The 19,923-nt window shown below is 41.2% G+C and overlaps 1 long non-coding RNA gene across 1 annotated transcript; it reads right to left on the bottom strand.

Annotated features, from left to right (window-relative positions):
• Positions 1–5,122: 5,122 nt before the first annotated feature.
• On the bottom strand, positions 5,123–6,725 carry LOC119898568. Its single transcript, XR_005443597.1, has 2 exons — positions 6,097–6,725; positions 5,123–5,982 (listed from the first exon to the last, which is right to left on the bottom strand). It is a non-coding gene; the product is annotated as an uncharacterized LOC119898568 (long non-coding RNA).
• Positions 6,726–19,923: the final 13,198 nt, after the last annotated feature.

The following is a 19,923-nucleotide window of genomic DNA, read 5'->3' as shown; positions in this document are numbered from 1 at the left end:
ATAAAGGCCAGTGGTAATCATATTTATGGTGTGAGCTTTCAGTCATTCTTTCACAATGTTAAACCAGGATAATCCATTGCATACAGTATAAAAGGGTATTTTCTAGCAAGTTTGAGCCTGTCGCTGTTTACTTTTGTGTTTTGTCTTTGCTATGACATTTCTGTTTTCATTCATACATTTTCAATCCACACTAATCACTTAACATTGACTCAGGCATGTTTAAGAGTACAGGGGCCAGATTTAAAAATGATATATATGCACAGAAACTGTGCTCACGCCATTTCACCCACATAAACTGGTATCCAGTATCTAATAAAATAACGGCAGGCGTGCACACAGTTTTCTTAAGATTGTTGTGGGTGCTGTAGTGAAACATTGCTTGTTTAGGTTGCATTCCAATTCCAGGTTAGGTTAGGTTGTTACATCTGAGCCACAAATTCCCTGTTAATGATATTTCGATTTCATTCTGAATTGTAAAGCAGTTTAAAGTCTGTTTCAATATGAGCTCTATGAATTAATCATTGATCGTCTTTCTGATGGGCAAGTACTGACATGAAAACTGATGTTTAAGGATGTTTCTACACCCATTTATGGTGAACGGTGGAAGTGAAAATGAGGCTTGTGCATTGTTCATCCTGTTCCACAATGTCTGAGATTTATAAAACAGAAGCAGGCGTACACACAGCTTTATAAATCTGAAAGAAAACGTTTGCATATTTCTGTCTTTGCTCGTGCACACAGTTTTAGTCATAAATCTACACAGTTTACAGGGTTTTATGCATCTGGCCCCAGGAATGTAAATATGGTATTCATTACAGTCTCTGGAAATAATCAATATCCAAAAAGCTGTTGCATTGTGCACAAAGCAAACAATTGATTTTGTTCAAAATCTCTCAGAGTGGCTCTGTGTGAGCCTCATATTGGAAAACAGTAGGGCAGCCACAACCAAGGCCACTCCCTGATCTAAATGTATTTTAAAGACATACATTTGTTTTAACAGTGCCCACCTCCCTCATCGCACCCCTGCTATTAGCACATTTTATTGTGCCACAAATATATTCTGATAGGGTGAGCCTCTTTCATTCTAGCAAATGCTATTACCAACCCCTGTATAATACATTAACAGTGTGTGTGTGTGTGTGTGTGTGTGTGTGTGTGGTGAGACTGGAGGTACTTTAACTTCATGTGGAAATGAGCTGGTTTCATCATACCCAATGTGGATGGAGTTGTTCGAAATGGACTCTGAAACTAGCTCCCAAAGCTTAAAATTAAACTCTTCTGTCTGCATCTGAAAATATAAATTTTTGGTCTGTGAAATATCGACGTTACAATATTACCATATTTCTACCCTAGTTCTAGTCCCTTTAACCCACAGGCGCACAGGTGGACTCTATGGTTACTACATCCTCTAATCACACGCACTTGCCCACTGAAATTTTAATTGTGCACGTAGCCGACCAATAGGATATCGCTACCGATACGTTCATGATGTATAAATAGCAGTGTCCCTACTGCCTCAGCAGATGGCATCGGAGCAGCAGGGCTCATCGGTAGAGGGCTCCGCCTGTGCTTATAGAACTAGGGTTACCATATCGTAACCTTCATTCTATCTCACACAGGCTCCGCCATCTACTGGACTCTATGGGTACAGTGGGTGGAGCCCAATGACTGTCCGCCCTAGCCGTTCAAGCCAAAGTCCACCACGCCAGCCCGGTCGGCCACAAGCCGGCCAAAGCCCTGAGCGTAGACACTTCCACACTTCAAGTGGAATGTGCACGCACCGCTAAAGGGTGGGTCTGTTCCCGCCCGTGTACATGCTTGGGAGATTCATTCACAAAGCAAGCTGGCCAGGCTCTTCTTGGACAGGGTTCACTGAAACAGACCATCGCAGCTGACCAGTGCATTGAAAGAGGACTGTGTGGTCTACATAAGACGTTAGAGTAGCACACATGGACACAACAGATGCAATCACACCTCCCTGTACCCTAAGTAGCGTAGGGGGGGATAGAAGGCATCCAGATTTATTGTCCTGGACCTGAACATGCTCCTTATGTTCTTAAGAACAAAGGAGGGGTTTAGTCTCAATCCGGCTGCACTGCGGTCACCATGAAGCAGCAGACTGTTCTCTCCCTTTTAGGAGAAAAACCTGGAGAGGCTGGTCCAACACCAGCATTGTGCAACACTGTGGCTGAATCGAGAACCACAGCGGGCAGTGGATGGTGTGCCGGTTGGCAAACAGATCCACCTCCGCTCTCCCGAAGTGAGCTCAGATCTGCTGAACCACATTGGTGTGCAGTCTCCACCCGCTCGGTTGGGGGCCAGCCCTCGACATGAGGTCAGCCACCCCCATTCTCCAAGCCTGGGACGTGTAGGGCTTTCAGAGACAGCAGGTGTTGTCTCTGTGTCAGTGTCATCTGTGTCAGTCTTCATCGATGAAGACTTCATCTATGAAGACTGACACCCTGCTGGGCAGCACCCGCACTGCCAGACAATGAGAAGACCCCCAGAACCCTGGTGTCTTTGAACGCACCACGGCTTGCTGCTCAGTGGTGTCCTTGAACACCCCACAGCCCGTTGATCCATGGTGTCCTTGAACGCACTTTCGCTGCTCTGATGACAGCCCAACGTGCGAAAGTGTCACAGTGAGTGCATGGAGCTGGGAATGCAGAGTTACCAGTCCAGTTTCCACGGTAAGCGCAGCTTGTTGTGGACCAGGCGGACAGAATTAAAATTGTTAAAATTGTGTAACTTAGCGGTCTGATAACTTTAAACAAAGAAAAGAAAAGAAAAAGCAAGTAAGTTGCTGGAAACGAGGGAAAAGCCGAGGTCGCGGCACTTCGCGTGTGTAGCTTGAAAAGAACAAAGAATTTTCGTGGCAAGCTAGCGTGCCGAAGTCCAAGGGAAGAGCGAACAGAGCCAAGAGAGCGAGCGAGCGCGTGTCGCTGCTTTTATTTGTTGGGGCGTGTTCCCAGGGGGCTTGGCTTTGTTCCCCTGAGGGCTTGTTTCCGGTTTCCTGAGAGACTGTGTTTTAACTTTTAATATGTCTATTCTAAAACCTATTTGCGTGTATTGTAATCAAATATCTTCCCACAATCAAACCTTAATTGTCAAACGGTTATACCATTCTTGGTTTCAAGCATTTGATAAAAAGGAAACAATTACTTAATCGTTGTAATGATTGGAATTACAGTTTGCAATTACCAGTTAAACACATTTTCGGGATTTCAGAATGAATTACTTACTCAATGTTTCCTGGATAATATTGTTACACATTCTTACTTAAATATATGAGGGCAAGTTATACGAACATGGCATCATATTATGAACGATAAACGGTAAGATTAAACAGCATTTCAGAACGATGGCATGTAATACTTATTTTGTCCTCTTGGGGGAACTCTGGTTCCATTAGGAGAATGAAGCAAATGATTAGTTCTTTAAACAATGATTTGCTCAGGAGCTGGGAAAATTAGTTATTTAACATTAAATTAGAGCTGTAAAATTAATCAAGTAGCATAGGATAACATTTCTTTATCATATCATTTCTAAAGGAAGTGTCAGAAAGTGTTGGGAACAAAGCATTGGTTACAACATAAATTGAAGAAATGTCAGGGATCCTTGCTGAAAATTAAAGCACTGCAAAATTAACTTGTTTATGGATTCTTCTTTTCAACAACAACATGGTAACATAACTACTCAAATGGAGTGGAGAGACCTGTTAAGTAACTTAAAGATTATTTAATTAAACAAGGTAATGCTTTGAGTTTTGAGGAGACAGTATTCCTTTGGTCTTTCTCTGGCGTCTGGAGTTTCTCGTCACATCAAAGAATATCCTTTGATGTGAGGTAATTAAACAAAGAGGAATGTCATGGTTACGGGGGGTGGGGGGGGGCAGTTTAGAGTTTCCTGCCCTCCTGTGTTAATTTGTCATTTTAACAGTCAGGCCCCGAGTCTTATCTCGGCTGCTGCCAAAGTTTTACGATCGAACTGCCCAAAAACAGCACTTAGGGAAAGCAAACCTTTCACCTCCTCCTTTGGGTCGCTTCAGCTGTCTGTTGAGGGTTGATATCTCAAACCTCCTCCTTTTCTTTCTCTCAGGGAGAGAGAAAGAATTTGGGATCTCCAAATTTATTTGATATAAAATGAACCAATCCACACTGGCTTGTTCACTACAACAGTTTTGAGCTATATTTGTCATTGTTATTTACTCAGAACTAGTTTAATTTCCCTAGAAAATTTTCCCAGGGTCTGTCACACTTTTCCCCACTCACATTTTTAAGTGTTCATGTTTGCCAACTAGACACTACATTCTGTTACGGGGTTGTGTGTGTGGGGACAGAGAAGGCCCAAATGCAATGTTCAGAGGGAAGGAGGTTTATTGAGGGAGAAAGGGGTAGAGGGACTGGAGTGGAGGAAAAGGTGGATCTCGGGGAAGCACAGGCACGGGGAACCAAGGAGACAGGGGGCCAGGGAGCCGGGGAACACTGGGGCTGAGGAAGCGAGGAGCGGTGGGAGAACAGGGAGGACGCCGTGAGGGAAGTCTTAGGAGGAGAGGGCCGGTGGATGAGCCCAGCCGACTGAACGGAGGACGAGGGTGAGTGTACCTGGGAGGGAAACAGACAGAGAGACAGGGTTAGGGATGACGGCGATAAGGTACAGGGAAAACGTGAAAAAACAAGAAACATGAAAGCCTGAACGCGGAGAGGGCACCTGGTATGGAGCAACGACGATCAAGCGAGGATGGTGTGGAGAACCGGGGTTGAAATACAGGCAGGCATGAGGTTGATTACTGGCAGGTGTGGCAGGCTGACGAGGTGGCTGATGAGATGCAGGTGCAGGTAGTTGGCTGGGCTCAGGAGCAGAGGGAGAGAGAGCACACAGGGAGAAAACACAGAGAGGCAGGCAGGGAACAGAAAACCAAGGAAAAAGCAGAATAACTGATAAAAAGGAGAAAAAAACCAGGACACTCACCGTCAGCCGGGCTGCCACCACAACACATTCGGTTTTTCAGGTTAAGCTGGAGCATAGTCTGTTCTCTCACATGCAGTTTGGCTCAGTCTTTACGTTAAGTTTGAAAGCACTAACTTATGGCTGCTGTTTGATTTAATGTCAGGCGGCTCTCATGACTTATTTTATCCTGCAGACTCCAGTTGTCCATGTGGTGTTGTCACTTAATCTTGTGGTTTACAAATCTAGGTTTTGGTTGCATAATTTGAGTCTTTACATTTGTGAGAAGAAACTGATTGCGATGGTGTTTTTTCTTACTTATTATGATTTTTAAAAAAAAATTTTTTTATGCTGTTTGATATTTCTGGCATCAGAACCTTGTGACATTTACCACAGCTGGGTCTGGTCATATTCAGTTCTTTTTTTCTGTATCTCTTGTCCTTTCTTGCTATTTCATCCCACCCCCACCCTCTGCAAATATGAGTTTGGAGCACAACTGAACAGTCTTAATTAAAAGGGTTGTTTGCACAAAGGCTAAAAGCCCTGATAACACAATGTTTTCTATCCATCTAAAATGAATGCCGCTCAGCGTGATAGCACAGCTCAGGCTGAAATTAAAAATTATTATGAAAGACAAAAAGACAGAAGAATAAATAAGTCAGTGGCCCAACCAACATGTGCTCTATTTCTATACACTTATGTGCCAGTTAATTTAATTCAATGCAGTATTTAAGATGTCAATTAAATATTCGGATTTAAGCAAAATAGTCCAGACATCCTTCTCCCTGGCTGAATTATCCAGCTCTTCCTGAAGGATCCCAAGACATTCCCAGGTCAGGTAGGATATCCCTCCAGTGTGGATTGGGGTCCACCCCACTGGTCTAATGTCAGTGATGTGCCTCCACAACGAAATGTCCAGAAGGGATCCTGACCAGAGGTCCCAACCACTTCAACTGGTTCCTTCCAATGCGATGGAGCTTTGGACGTTGTCTGAGCTCACTGTCTTAGCTCCTCACCCCATGTGGCCCAAATGCCCTGTGAAAAAAGTTCATTCAGCTTCCTATATCTGCAATGTCATTATTTTGGTCACTACGCAGAGCCATTTGTGAGGTTTAGAATGTACCTCAACTGGTAAACTGAAAGCATTACCTTCAGACTCGGCTCTCTCTCAGTCTCTCAGATATTAAACCATATCATTGAGTCCCCTATAATTGATCTTGCACTCAACTTTAGCCTCACTTGTGAACAAAATCCTGGTATTTTCTTGGGGCAGAAACTTGTTCCCAAACTAAAGGAGCCTCAGACTTGGAGGTACTAACCCCAATCCCATCTGCTGCACAATTAAGTCTCGAATATACTCGGGAGTGGATGCGGACACGGACAGCAGCGGACCCCGCGGACGTGGACTACTTTCTGCAATCAGCTTGGTGGATACGTTGTCACATACGCAGTAGATCGGTTGTTGCCCTGGTAGCACTAGTCGACAAAAAACGGGAGGTACGCAGACGTCCACACAGACTGATGATGCGTATCATAACTGATGATGATTTTTTCGTCATGCTGGCCCTAGCGGAGCCTCGCATACGCGGAAAGTATAATCCTTGGCAACAGAACTGGTAAAAAGGTACAGCCTTTATGAAGGTCATCAACCAGAAGAACGCACATGGCTTACCAAGAATATGGATACAGCTTTCTCTAGTTATCCACTTGGAGACTATACTACTAGACACCTGTCACACTCTGCCTGTCAGCCTTGCCATGTTTTGCACTTTTGAGTTTGGTCAGTTTATTATCTGTTATTTTGGTCTGTTGGGTATTGGGGTTCTGTCTTGTCTATCTTCTAGTGTTCAGTAACCTGTGTCATGTCTGTTGCCCCAGTGATCCCTCTGCATGTCAGTCTCTCTGTTTTCCCCCGCTCTCTCTCTGCCTGCCTGTGTCTCGTTAGTCCCATTAGTATCACCTGTGTACCTCCTCCCAGCTCGTTAACCCTGTGTGTGTGTGTGTGTGTATATATCCTTGCTTGTTTCCCTCAGTCTTTGTCTGGTCATTTTCGTGTGTATACGCTCTGTCTCATGTTGTCTGCCTTGCTCGTCGTGTTTCCCTGCTTCCTTTGGATTCTGTTTCGATTACCTTGTTTTTGGACTCAGCTTATCAGCTACTCTGCCAGTAAGTGTGCTTGCCTTTTGTTTGGTTAAATAAATCACTGAACTCCACTCAGTCTCTATGTGTCCTGCTTTTGGGTCCACCAACCTGCCTCACCACAACCTGTGACACCTATTTCCTTGAATAACGCCTAAAATAACGATTCATAATAATGAATTAATAACTCCTCAACCATTAGGCCTAAATGCCTAATTCTGGTCTCCTTTGATAGGTCAGAAGCTAAGGAATATGAATAACTGTAGATGAACCTATTAATTTTTCTGTTAAAGAGTAAATGGAGATGCAGTAAAGGAAAATATTTTCATCCTCGCCTGGTATAAAATCTATATTTTAATATCACCATCAAAACCATCATCCAACTCATTGCAACAGACTTCTAATACACCTGGAATACAACTGTGACTCTAAATTTGATGAAAAGAAACTAATATACAAGAGTTATTACACAATTTTTCAAAAGTATACCAGGCGAATGTCCATGTTTTGGCCATATTTACTGTTTATATGTACTATATAGTAATGTATAGTATATGTTTATACTTTAATTGGGAGTTTTCTTCAAAACACTATTTCTGTCCATACAACCACGTTCCAAATAACATAAAGCTTCCAAAACATTAAGATATTGATAAAAACAGTGAATATTGATCAACATTCCTGTGACCAAAGGTCACAAGATACCCAGAGGGATCGGGTCATAAGCCTTATGTGTGCAATTTAGACTGGATGTGACATCAAGTATACTGGCAAGGGCTGAGGAGCTGGTCCACTGCAATCAGCATTACTCCTCTTGAAGCCAACGTTTGTAATCAGTTTGTCTCCTGTCCTGTATCAACAGACTGGCTGAGAGAGGCCGAGCAGTGTGAAGCCACGATACATTGCTTGTATAGCTGGAGCATAGTGTCCAATGCACCTTTTTGTACCAAAGTATAAATGTGTAAATATACAGTATATAAATGTTATATAATGTTAATGCCTCTTCCTTATACCTACACTTCTGTAGCTTTGTCAGCTCAACTGACATACCAGTTTATTTTATTCCACCCCCCACCCCCCTCCACTTCTCGCTTTCTTCCTCGCATACCTCAGTCTATACTTTACTAATAAAGTCACTAAGCAACAGTGCATTTCTTTTGCACACAGGAATACATATTCACCTCTCTAGTTATCTCCCTCCTCTCTTAATGCTCTTATTTTCTCTCTTTCATATGACACACACACACAAATGTGCGCACACTTCAGATATAAAGCAAAAGTGTTGATCCTTGTCTCTTCCTACCTCAGAAGATTCTCCTGGGTGTTGATGTATTGATATGTACGTGCTGGCATGAAGTCTGGAACCACAGATGGGGAAAATTCTCCCAGGTGTAGTAAATATCAGAGGCCCTTTCTAAGAGAACATGGAGAGAGGAAAAAAAAATGAAATGAGGATTGTACACAGATACATAAAAAAAGTGATATATTTGAAAATCCTATTAAAAACTCTGCTGATGGAAGCTCACTACTCAGTATTTTAAAAATGTCTTTAAATCACCATATCTTTTTAAAGTGAATTACTCATTGGGAATACTGTTATTTTTTACTGTTGTACCAAAAAAGGTACAACAGTACCTTATAAATAAATATATTAAATTTCAGATATTTACCTTAGCTAAACATTCAAAGTGCTGAATAATGCAGATAAAGCATATACAAACAAATATGGGGGATTTCAAGGGATAACATTACCTGTCCAATAGCAGACTCCTCAGCTGGTATTCCCAGATGGAGAAAATACACACCAGGATCCATCAGCTTTTTCTACACTGACAATAAGTTATTCCCTAAGCTTGTAGGATTCAGGAATATTAATCCTCTGTAGAGTAAGCTCACAGCTACAATGCCTTAGCCCTAAACTGCAGCGGATTCTAAAATCTAAATCCAGTAATAAAATCAGCTGTTACATGTGTTAGCCATGTTGGCATTTAGGGATGCACATTTGGCATTAAATCAACTTCATTTCCTATAGTTCTGAACGCTGCAATATCCCACTTCCCATTTTTTTTTATGTTTTAATAACCATGACCTTTTGCCAATTGGATGAGATTCAGGAATCAATCTGCTAGTTCTGATAAAGCAACTGATATATGGATTTTGTGGGAAGGTGATGGCCAGCTGGTCTCTGTGATCAACACAAAGGAGAGCATAGTGGTGGGAGCTGCACTGTGTTTGTACGACTCGCACCGACCTTGGATTATTAGCAATAAGGAAGGTTTCTCCTTCTCTCCAAAATGGGACATCAGAATGGCTTGACAATGTGCACACATTTTTGCCTTCTCTGAGGCTCAGACAAATAAGATGAACACAAAGCTACTGGACTGTAACCCGGTTCATTACTGTTTGTACATGACTGGGAAAGGCTGACATTTTGGGAGATAGACTTATTCATTTTCTAGTCAAGAGTTACATTAGAAGATTGATACCATTTTGTCCATGACAGTGGGGTAAATGTAGAGCTAATGCCAACAGCTGGCTAACTTAGCTTAGCTAAAGTCTGGAAAGACATACAATTTTCATATATTATGTAAGGAACTATTCCTTGACTTCTTCCCTAAGCCTTTAGCGGGAAGACTAGACTTCAGCAAGTCTGCCACATAACTACAATGTGTTTTGTTTATTTTTACACTTTTTATTATGGATTAAAAAGGCTAGCTGTTTCTCCCTTTTGCCAGTCTTTATACTAAGCTAAACTAACATTACAGACATGAGAGTGGTATGGTTTAGGTTTTCAGTTATTGGCTGCATAAAACAGGCAATTTGAATGTTTTATAACAAGCATTTTTCACTATTCTGATATCTTTTTAGATGATACAATCAATTGAGGAAATAATTGGCTGATTAATCGATAATGAAAATTAACATCGGTTGCAGCCCTACTACTGTACTGTGTACTGTCTCAGAGCATTGTCTCCGTCTTCCCTTAATGTGTACCAAATTACATTCTCTCTTCAAGAAACCTCCCATTGATTCCATAATTATGCGACCTGTAAAATTAAGTGGTTCTCTCACCGGAGTAATAACTTAAGCTTTTTTTTTCAGTGGCCTGGAAGTGAACAGTATGAATTCTACTTCTACCTGGCCTTGTTTTTGTATCAACATGTAAGCTCAAAGTAATCCTGTTTTTGTCTTGTAAGAAAAAAAAGGGACCACAAGTTTGTCTTTTGTATTAGATTAATGAAAAGCAATGTTTTGTCACTGACACTCTTACTAAAGTCTATTTTAGTCTATTTTAGCATACAAAATGAATATTAACCACATGGGGGCAAATGGTAAATCAAACTGTGGCATCAGACATATTTATAAATTTAGGGGTTGAGAGTTGATTCCTCATTAAAACACCTAGCCTAATAAATAAAAAATAAAATAAATGTAACAAAAACAAAGGAAGAAATACAAAGGATGTTGCTTGATTTCATCATGACAGCTGAGTCAAACAGCTTAAGTAAAAAACCCAAACACAACCCAGTGTCAAGCTAAATTCAGATGTTGACACCATGAAAATGCAAACTCCATTTTATTTCATTTTTATGTTTCTCGCTTTGTTTCCTGCAGAATGTTGTTCGTGATTTTTCTTTAACCTCGCCTCACCTTGCACAAGTGTTTGTCTTTGCTGTCTTAAGTAGACTGACTCACAGGTCGCCATGAAGTGGATGTTTTTACTATCTCCCTGAGAGAGATTATTCAGTCTTTGCATATTCAGGCACTTTGTTCAAACAGGGAATTGACTTTGTTGGGAAAATATGGGAACTACAAACAAAACAAAGCTCTGGATGCCATTTCTGTTTACCATGGGACTAACAGTACGGTACAGTGAAGGAACAAACTGTAATGATGCATTTTGGACACCCAATCCTTTTAATTAATGAACAATCTGGTCAGCCAGTGTTATTAATGGTGCAAGTTTAGATTTTGTTACAATAAAATCACCCTATGATAAAAACAAAGCAGTTGTTTTATGGGAAATACAGATGCTGCAAAGTACACCCCAAAATGCATCATTATTATTCAGGAAGCTGCATTTTTCATTAACACTCATTGGCAGTCATGCTGTTTTTGAATGGCATCTGTGACAAAGAAACTGAGACTTGGTTGAGCTATGCTTTCCTGATTGCAGCGTTTATCTTGAAATAAACTGAAAATTACCCAATCAAAAGCCTTCAGCTGTTAAAGAAACAATTTCATCGTAATTATTTGGCGCAATTATAATTATATTCTGCAACTAACTTTGGATTTCAACTGAAAATGTTCACAGCACCTACACCTCAGTGCAAAGATGCTCTCATCGCCATGAAGCAGACACTGGAGTGTAGGCCTCTGAGGGAGACGGGGTCTGTGGCTGACAACTGAAGTGTTTTGTATGTAGCAAACTGAGTAATACACACAAATGTGTTCTAACAGACACTCAGTGACACCTGCACTGACTCGCAAACAAACAAATGCAAAGACAGATTGTGACAGGTGAGGTCATGTGACACACACACACACACACACACACAAACACTTCCCCAGCTCCTGAGTTGATCAGAGACTGTTACAGTGTCACCTCACTCCCCAGCTCAAACCCCCCAGGAGATACCTCTCTGTCACTGACGCCACTCTGTAGACAGCCTCACACAGCCCCTGTCTGCTACCTTTGTGCGTGTGCGTGTGTGTGTGTGTGTGTGTGTGTGTGTGTGTGTGTGTGTGTGTGTTTGTTTGTCTAAGGAAACGAGAGAAATCATTCCTCCGTGTGGAAAATTTAGACTATTCTATCAAATCTTGAGAGTTTGAAAAGTGTTTGCAATATGAATCCAGCAAGCAACAAAATGTTAATTACATCAATATCTGTTGAACTGCCTATGAAATAAAACACTAAACAGTTCAAATATAGCTAGCATTAATGCTTACTTTTGAAAAAGCTGACAAAGTCAACTTTAAATGAAGAAAAAAACATTGTTCCCAGAGCTGCAGTTCAAAGTGTCTAAATTTACATCTTGTTTTACAGTTTTGGCGACACACACACACACACACACACACACACACACACACACACACACACACACACACACACACACACAAAAGAAGGCTGGTTGCAGTTAATATTACATTGTTTCCCAGCTGAGAAGGACATAATTCTTTTCATCTCTCACAAGGCCCGGGGAAATGTGGATTCTACTCACAGAGCAACAAAGAAACAGCACAGACTCTTGTAGTCCCTCTGTTTTGACATCTCCAGGCAGAATGCCACAGCTGAGCTAATGGTGTGGTAAGCGATAAAATGTAGGTTTATGGGGGATTATTTTTGTGTGTGTGTGTGTGTGTGTCAGCCAGTGCGTGCGCGAATGTACACGAGATTCCCCAAGTTTAGCGATGCATTAGTGGTGTTTACGACAGCTTTGAGTGGAGCTTACCCCATGCTCCTGCACGCCCCCCCCCCCCCCGCTTACCCCCACTACCACTGCTACACACACTCATACTTGGTAGCTGCAGAGACCAGTATGACGGGGGTTTAGTTGAAGACTGGAATTCTCAGACACAGATGGTCAGGTCACTGAGAGTGGGAGGGTCAATGTTGGTGGTTGGGGTGGGGGAGGAAGGGGGGTAGATGCACTGTGTGTGGTACTTAAAAGGGTGAGGTGGCAGAGGTGATTTAAATGGATGGAGAGAGAGGGAGATGTGGTTGGTGGAAGACAAAGTGGATGAGGTGCTGATGATGATGATGATGACTAGACTAGAGGGTGAGAATCGCAGACATAAGGATGCCTGAAGAGAAGGAAAGCTAAGAAACTAGAGACAGCTTGTGAAAAGTAGGTGCTGTACACAGGCAAACAACAAAAAAGTGAGCTGCACATGGGGAAAGAAATTATGTTAAGCAGAAATTAATTGGCTTTTCCAGTTTTCACTACAGTAATCTTTATTACATGCATTATTGATCTATTATTAAAATCCCAAATAGCCTGCATTTAGCAAAGGCACACACACTCATGCAATCTGACAGTCCAAGGCTGGGATCTTCAAGTGGTCATAGCCTGAAGCACTTCTTAAAGCAGTCTGTGCTCAATGCCACAAAGCGCCTCATTTACTATAACAGATTTTGTGTCCATCGAAGAGATGCTTTTTTTATGTCTTGTCTCTAAGCTCAGAGAGAATTGTGTAGTCTGTCTACAAAGTACATATAGATATGTTTTCCTGCTGAGATACAATGAATAAATGTGTGTGTTTGTTATTATGTGGATACCTTTGAGTTTTGGTACTCTAGAGGTGGGATTTGTATGTGTGTGTCTGGGGCGTTTTGGCCATTCATTTCTTCCTAGCATGACGGAATACGTAGCCAAAGATGTGCATTGTCATGTCTATACATAGTTATTCTCGACACAAAAACACAAAAAAGCAAGTCAAGTGACAGATTAAACGTGGTGTCTTTATAATGGAAATGGTTTTTTTTTTGGTATCTAAGAGACGAGCTGTGCTTGATATAGGACACACACACAGACACACACACAGTGGAATCTTCTTAAATCTATACTAATCCATTATCCTCTGGGTGCACTGTTTCCATCTATCTGTGGGAGGGGCCTCTCTGTGTGTGTGTGTGTGTGTGTGTGTGTGTGTGTTGTGCTGTACTGATGTTGTTTGTGTTAATGTGTTTGTGAACCATAGTTCTAGTCTATAACTTCATATACTGCTTCATATACTGTATGCAATACTTAAATGAGATTTATATTCATTTTACGTTCATATCCTCATTGCAACTAAGCTGTGTTTTGTTTTGTTTGTTTGTTAGTTTGTTTGTTTGTTTTGGGGGGGGGGGGGGGGGGGGTACTGTATACACAAAACCTCAATTAGCCACCTCATTTAAATCCAAAGCAAAAATAAATAAAAGCAACAAATTATCCATCCCGCCCTCTTCCTGTGCACATTCTTGCATGTGTGTGTGTGCATTCAGACAAGACGGTATGGGTAATGAGGCAGCATCTGTTGTGTTCGCTCTGCAACGAAACACCAATCAGAGATGATTATGATGTTGACAAAGTTACCCAGCAGATAGCACTTATTCAGCCTCTGCAGGAGTCGACTGTTTTAAATGCAGCCAGAGAAAACATTTTTATTGGGTAGGTTTTCGGTGGTGTCGGTGTGTTTGGTGTAATAGAAATGGTGTTCGAGCTGTTGTACTTATTAATGAGTTCAAAATGCCGCAGACAAATAATTCATTAATGGACTATTATTGGATACAGAACCTCATTGATGAAAAGCACTCTAACTCCCAGAGCAGCTCAAAAGAAGTGAGTGAATCCTGCTTGTCTGTAGACACTACACATTGCTGTGATTCCTAATCACCACTTTGACAGATAAGGTCACACTGACACTGTGTGAAAAAGTAAATGATGAAATGATTGAATACACAAAGAATGAATGGGTATTTAAACACAGAGTTCTAGTACAATAATTTATGTCAGGAGATTGTTTCTAATTATGGCTTAGATGATAAAAATGGACATTACACTTTCAATTTATGATCTAATGTAATATACTTTTCCCAGTGTTTTTAACACCAATCAAAGATAATTATGCTGCAAAGCACTTTGTGTGTGAAAATCTCAAGACTGGCTTTCACGAGACAACAAAGATAAATCTTTAGTGTTATTGTACTGAAAACCCTCACGGCTAATGGTCTGATTCCATGAGCTTTAGGCAGATACATAGTGGATCTCATTCCAGCAACACATGTTGTTAAAGGATTGCTGCTTTATAATACCCAGTTGTTATCTAGGGATGGCGTGAGCCCCAAGTGTTTAGGACAAACTCTTAGGACTGATATTGCTTGCAATGGAGCCATTATCCTGACCTTTAGGCTAAAAATTAGTGTGAAATATCCATAGGATTACAATAAGAGACATTTATTTTTTATTCCACTCTCTCATTAAGCCTCCTTTTTTTTCCCCATCCTGCTCCACTTTTTATTTTACTTGTCCAATTGATTTGTGTTAACTATGATGCACTCAGTATGCAGGGCTTCACCGTTAAATGTACACTAATCCTGAGTGTATTTAAGGTTATTTAAATACAAAATATAAACTAAGATATGTTTTTCCTCTGGATGAAAGTTTTCATCTTTTGAAAAGCATCTCATCTCTGCTTTTACTTCATTATGATGTACACTGAAAATTCCATCCTGCATCTATCTGTTCTTCCATCCCTGCCTCATCCATTATTCATCTCCCTTTATACTTTATCAGTCTCTAACATAAACTGACTCCACTTGAGCTGTAAACAGATACATGTTACCTCCTCGTACATCTATTTACCCATATTTTCAACAACCTGTCCTTTCTATACGAAACTTATTTGTTTTTCACAATGTGAATCATCTTTTTTTTCACTCCATTATGGAGCTAGATAAGTAACTATGCTATCCATTTACACAGCAATTATAGGCCACCTGTGCCACAGTGCTGTTGCTGCTTATGCTATTCTTACATTTATCATCACATCTGATATTAAAGGAAAATCAATTTGAGATGAAGCTATATCACAGTGCCAACATGGGAAAGCCCGCTCTGTGAAAAGCTGGAAAGCTAAAAGAAATCTTTCCGATACATTACAGACCTGAACGAGCACATCACTAATCTTTTAGTCAGGAAATTGAACGAGAACTTCTAGCACACTCTAAATTTGTGTAACTACAAACATCAGTTGCTAGGTTAGCTTGATACTCATCAACTGTGTGCTTTCATTTAAAGGTTTGACATTTTGGGAAATACGTCCACTTGCTTTTTTGCCAACCAATGAAAAGATCGACAACACACTATTTTCTGTATACCAAAGAGATATACCAAAGTAGAGCCAGCAAGCAGTTAAACTGCTAGCTTTTTACTCCATGGCTCTCAAGGAACAGCTACTGGGTTATTCCAATGTTCCCAAGGTCCTATGTTCCCCAGATTGATATGGCACATAATGAGAACATGACCAAGGGTCCTATGTTCCCCAGTTCAAGGGTTAGGGTTATGCCTGGTGCTCACTAAAGGATTTTCAAATATGATTTTTCATATTTGAATCGTGAGAACGCACACACCAGGCAATTCAGTCAAGACGTTGGACCCCACACTTGGGGTTTACTAAACAATTTCATAGTGGCGATTCTAGGGACTTGTGGTCTCACAGAAACTTGCATGATCAAACACCAGCTTGTTGCACTTGTGTGGATAAACTTCTGGCTGAAAAGACAGAATCAGCATGGCTTTTACATTTGCAGCGCAAGCAAGTATACAACATATGGTTGGTGACGTTTCCTGGTCAGTTCACTTTCATTGGCTTCTGCTCAGTATTCCATCGCAGTTCCTTTCACACTAGAGATAATCTGTTATGATCAACTGCTAAGACCCAAGAGCAGACACAAGACAGGGGCTAGGTTCAAACTTAGATTGATTTATTGACAAACTAAAGAAATGTGCAACAATGTAGATCTGGTGAGAGATTGGGCAGACAGATGAAACTAACTTCACACACACAGGGCAGAGATCCGAGTCAAGGCAAAAAACACAGGCAGTTAGTTGAGGAATCAAAGACAGTGAATCAAAAACTCTTACTTGAAACTAGGTAGCACTTGTTCCCCAGGGAGGTCAACAGACGATCTGGTAAAGACTGGATGTTGAGCCAGGTTTTTATTGAGCAGGTTGATTGCTGGGATGAGCTTCATGGGTGGGATGCTGCTGGCGATCAGGGGCGAGTTCAATCTCAAAAGGTTTTGCACTGGTTTGCAACATTTTCAGGTTGAACAACACTTTTCCTTGCAACGCTGTGCAATCTTCTGCAACAGGCTTCAAGGTATGTTCTCTCCCATTTGGTGGGCGTGTCACAGGTGTTTTGACGGTGTTAAAAAGGCAGGGAAATGCAATGCACTTGCATACACCACAGGGTGTTCGAGGCACCACCGTTACTGTTGAAAGAAACGTTTTGCTACGTTTTGTCAGCGCTGAACACACGTCCACAAAAACATACACACTAGACAGATAATGACTGACAGGAACAGCAGGAAAGGGAACAGAAAAAACACAAGGACTCGGTAGGTGGCACGGCCAGGTCATGACATAACTTGCTCAGACCCTCCTAAAATCCCAGCGATTACCCCCTCGATTGTCAATTTTAGGTAGCCTTGCCTTGTCTACTTGTACAGAAAATGGAAAACCATGAGGAAGCACAAAGCACAACTGCTTTTGGAAAATTAGTAAAACTCGCACTAAAGCTCACATCATGTCTTTTTCCTCTCTCTTTTCAGACTTTTTATTTGGCATCCTCTTTTTCGCTCTTCATTGGAGTCAGTCACGAGTTATAAAAGCACATACAACTGGGCACACAGATGCACAGAAGACAATAAAAAGGAGTGTGAGGTTGCCTCAGAAACATAGCATCATGGAGTCTTCCAGTGTTTTGATGTTTGCCTCTTTGATCTTGTTGGCTGCTCCACTAAACTAGATGGCACTCAGTTGAGACCCTACCTGTGCCAGTGCTACGGAATTGTCAGAATATGCCAGTTTCACTAGTCAGAGTTTCGCCAAACATTAATCATGTTTTTCCAGGCCTCATTACCAGCTTGTTTCGTACCAGGAGATGCATACATTTTTATGAATATACCTGGGACATAAGATATGCCTCTCCAGGGATTATCACTACACCTCATCACCACACAATACTTCACACCACAGCTCTGTATTTCCTTTTAGAGCTGATCTTGTATAGTATTATCATTAGGATTTTGTATGTTGCACAGTTTAATACAAAGGTTAATCCATCCAAGTCTTTTTGTAAGCCCATTGCAAGTCATTCTGTAAGTAAGTCTGTAAGTCATTACCACTCTGCAGCCATTTAGATTGGTTAACAGTTTGTCAGTTTGACAAGCAAGTTTTTTCAGCCCTGTTTTTTGCTTTTTGAGATCTCCAAACAGAGACAGACAGGCCTGAGATGAAAAGAAAAAATACATGCTCCCTCTGTTCAGCTCTTCAAGCAATACCCCAATATAATATTTTAAAGGACTAATCCACAGTGAATCACCATCAGGACACAGACTGCTGCTACACCGCTCTTTTTTGGCTTAAACTTTGCAACATATATGGCAACCCCATGCTCAGTGATGTCAGCCTGTGTTTTTACATCTCACCTGCTGTGACATCACCAGTTGGGGTACTGACAGTAGATCTCCACCACCAGAGAGCATTGGTTATGATCCAATGCGGATTTAGGCAAACAAATATGTGACCGTGAAGGGGAAATCTTTCACTCGTACCAAAGAGAGGAAAGATACTGTACAGTTTGTGGCCTATAGACAACTTTAGACAGATGTTAAGTGTATAGAGTACATCATGTGAAGTATGTGCAGCTGAAGAGGAGCTGCACAGTAATACATTTACTGTAATTATATTTATTACATTTGTTAGACTGATACTAGTGCTGTGTCTCATTCACTCACTCACTACTCCCTTTATAATAAACACTTATTAGTACATACTAGGGGTGCATTGATACAGTGGTTAGTACTGCCGCCACACAGCAAGAAGGTCATGGGTTCAAACCCTGGCTTTTCTGTGTGGAGTTTGCATGTTCTCCCCGCGTGGGTTCCGTGTGGGTTCTCTCCAGGTGCTCCGGCTTCCTCCCACCATCCAAAAACATACAGGCTAGGTTAATAGGTGTGGATGTGAGTGGTTGTCTGTCTATGTGTGGCCCTGCGATGGACTGGCGACCTGTCCGGGGTGTACCCCGCCTTTCGCCCAATGTAAGCTGGGATTGGCTCCAGCCCCCCGCAACCCTGTACGCAGGATAAGTGGTTGACGATGGATGGATGGATTGTACATTCTACAGCAGGCACTTTGAGTCGGGCTCTTATGAATAACCATCATTTTGTGTCACCACTGACAGGTGTCCCGTGATTTATCTATGCCATAGAAACTATTCTTTTCATTGCATTGCATTTTTTTAGCCCTATATAGTGCATATATTTTGGGAATTCTGACAGTCAACCAAAATAGGGGGAATTTCTGACATGGCCCAGGATATTTAATGAAACATCCATTTATAAAAGTTGACATCTAAACTTACATATCTGACAGAAAAATGTATGGAATACAATTTAATGGCAGAATTGCCCATTGTTGGTTTTAGGGTATTGCTCCAAGAGAGTTTTTTTTTTGTGTGTCTTGGAAGGATAGATCTGCCACAAAAAAATCGTACATCTAGGTGCAGTGTAGCACTTTATCTTCCTGAGCTTTAAAGCACTTTTAGGCCTTCAAAAATGCTATAAATTTGAGAGAAAACTTAAGAAAAAACAGGAAAAAAAGAACAATTCTTTGCATTTCATAGCATCCTTGCTTGATTTTATTTTTAGAAAATGAATGTATGTGTTGTAGAACAGGACATTTTTAATAGCCAGCTGTTGTGTCACATATAGAAAATTAGCATGGTAAACTGCACAGATGAACATCTTCCTTCTCATGGATAATGTATGAGACTGCTTCTTACCCTCCAAAATCAACTCCAATTTTCACCAGATTTTCCCTGAAATGGACTAAAAACAGTGTTGGGACTCAATGCTGACATCATGCAGGGCCAGTCTGTGTCTTACTTTTTTGTCAACGTAACCTACTCTGTCTGGATCTGTATATTTGGTGGCCAAATGTATACATGTACATACACATAAATATGCATACCATATATACATAGTGACCTGTGACACATTTAGCTGGTCTCACGTCAATTCTCTGGAAGTAGTGTATTAGCACGAATGCTGCTTAAATATAAAGCTTT

Source organism: Micropterus salmoides, unplaced genomic scaffold, assembly GCF_014851395.1.
Source record: "Micropterus salmoides isolate LMB-PRFRI ecotype aquatic unplaced genomic scaffold, ASM1485139v1 Ms_hic_scaffold_12, whole genome shotgun sequence".
Taxonomy (NCBI): Eukaryota; Metazoa; Chordata; class Actinopteri; order Centrarchiformes; family Centrarchidae; genus Micropterus; species Micropterus salmoides.
This window is presented reverse-complemented; position numbering and strand designations above follow the sequence as displayed.